This window comes from Lepisma saccharinum, chromosome 3 (assembly GCF_977018435.1).
Source record: "Lepisma saccharinum chromosome 3, izLepSacc3.1, whole genome shotgun sequence".
NCBI lineage: Eukaryota > Metazoa > Arthropoda > Insecta > Zygentoma > Lepismatidae > Lepisma > Lepisma saccharinum.
In genome coordinates this window covers 437,332-440,001 of record NC_139231.1, presented here as the reverse complement: position 1 = coordinate 440,001, position 2,670 = coordinate 437,332, and positions in this window count along the sequence as shown.

The window sequence follows — 2,670 nt, the reverse complement described above, 5'->3', positions numbered from 1 at the left end:
TGCTTTTATTTGAAAAAGCCAGCACATGGAGGCACGTTCGTCTAAAATAGATCAGTCAACGTGGTAAAACAATCTAATGCAGTGTTTCTCAACCGCCGAGCCCTCGTATCAACTATAATGAGCTGCAAAAGGTTCTGCTGACAGTGGTTGAACAACTAACATAATCCCAATTTCATATTTGAGTTCTTTATTTTCTTTCGTTTTAAGGTCATTTTATGCACAAAGAGACTAATTAGGGCTGGACCTACAGTTTAAAGTGAGATCCGCGCACTATGTGTCTCAACCAGGTATCGAACCTTGAATCACTTAATTAGAAGGAGACAGCGTTACCGCTTCATCATCAATTTTTAAATATTTGTCAACAATCATACACGTAATCTGACTACGTGTTATTACTCTTTTTGATTATGCCAGAATTTATTTACTAGTATTTAATCTCATGGGTACATGTTAATTCATGTATAAAATCTTAAATACCGGAAAGGTATTTACGAGGAGAATTCTTGTGATCCGGGCAATGACTCAATATATATATACACACACACACCGGGACATGGTTTCACGAAGGTTCAGAACCATTTCTCTAGTGTTTAGGTCTTCGCTTTATCGAGACTGGAAAGTTATGGCATACAGTTTGAGACCAGTGCATAATTCTCCGTTTTCTCATGGACAACGTGCCTCTCCCGAGTTCTTGATTTACACAGAACAATGTCTCCTGTCACGTTTTTTTCTGGTGGTTATTGATTTTCTTTATTTTACTTCGCTTTTTGTGCCACTTTCGGCAAATTTGCGAAGATGGGGATGAGTGATGACATGACGAAATTGATGAGTGGATACTCATAAACATCGATACCCAAACCGGGATTCGAACTCGGGACCCCTGGCGTCGTAGCGCGATGTGCTAACCACTCCGCCACGGGGGCCGGCTTTTTCGTGTGGCTAATAAACTAATGCAATTACATCGGGATCATCATGCGAACTGAGCAAAGAAACAAGTGTCGTTTGTCGCGTGTCTCTTCAGTGTGAATTCTTCCTTACAAACAAGTGTAATTTCGGTCAAAGTGTTCAAATATTTGGCGGCGCCCCTGTAAGCCAGGCACGGAACCCACATCCAACTTTATTGTTGCGATTCATTTAAATGGGTAGAAGAACGATGTAAATTAAGAAACAAAGAAATAATACTTTTTCGTTCCCATCGTGGTTCGAACACGAGACCGCTCCTATCAAAGAGAAGGTTAATCCTTCGGCTAAAGAAGAGCAGATCTTATGATGGATGAGGTGGTCTATGTGAGCTGTAAATCTCTTCAAGAAGAGCCTGTAAGGACCCTGCGTGTTTGCTATATTCCTTTTGAATTAACATGTCCCTTAAAAGAGTTGAGCGGAATGTCGGGCTCCCCGATGGCGCAGTGGTTAGCGTCGTTGCCTTGTAATCAAGGGGTCCCGGGTTCGATACCCGGTGGAGGCACATAGTGGTTCGGATCCCTCTTTAAACTGTAGGTCCAGTCCCAATTACCCTTACTGTGCATAAAGTGGACTTAAAACACCTAATCAATCAATCATTGAGCGGAATGTCCCCGCAAGGCCTACGTTTTGAGTTTTTAATTTAACTTTTTCTTTAAACGTAAATAATTGTCACTACATTGTTAAATCTATTGTCAAGTAATGCAGAGTCCTGCGCGACTCGTTTAATTGTATTGTCTTAATGGGCACAGTTTTCGTTTATGTTAACAGTTGCATCTAGTGATTTTTGCACTAGTGATTTTTGCACTAGTGATTTCTCAGTATAAAAACATGATAATTCTCAGCGCGGAGGTTGCAACTACGCGTAGACTTTGTTAGTATTTTCGCCGCCCTCCTAATTGGAGTGACTAATGTGTTGCGTGTGGGGCTGGACGTTGCAAGCTACTATGCAGGAAAAGATTGCGTGGCACAATTACGATTTACGTAATTTGAAGGAGGACAACACCATCCAACCCCCGCCCCTCAAATTTCCTCAACACTCTTCAAGAATTTTTCACCAAGGGTCAATATATACCCTTACGCCTCCTAAATAGGAACTTATACCCCTCTTCCACATCGAAAATTCTGGACAAGCCTCTACTCATACGGAACTTTCTGGGAACACCACTGACATTGCACGCGATTATTGTAGCTGAACAAAATAAAATAATAGATAAAAATCTTGTCTCAAAACATGATTACTATCGACCTCCGTTAGCACAGTACGTTGCGACGCCACGTTCTGGTTCGAATCCCTGCCTGGCCATAGATGCTCTTTGTGACTGTCCCTTCATCAATTTCATCATATCATCACTCATCCTCATCTTCGGAAAAGTGGCAGAAAAGCGAAGTGAAACGAACCAAATTAATCCTAACATTATTGAGGATGGATGAGAAATGTTTCGTATTCACGAAGCTCCTTCGAACGTTTCACAAAGAACAAGTCACGCGCGGAGAGAAAAGGAAGAACCGGCTGCCGCTGGTTGCGTCTTCTCCTTCTGCTTCCGTAACCCTTTCCTCGTCGCCGGCCCAACTGCCGTTACGTGAAGACGGGGCAGGCGCGGCCACCTCCGTATCCATGGCAACCGTCTGCGCCTGGCGCCTGCTCTGCTCTCGTCGACCGACGAATAAAACGAAGCAGCCGGCAGATGCCAGCGTTAGTCGCAAGAG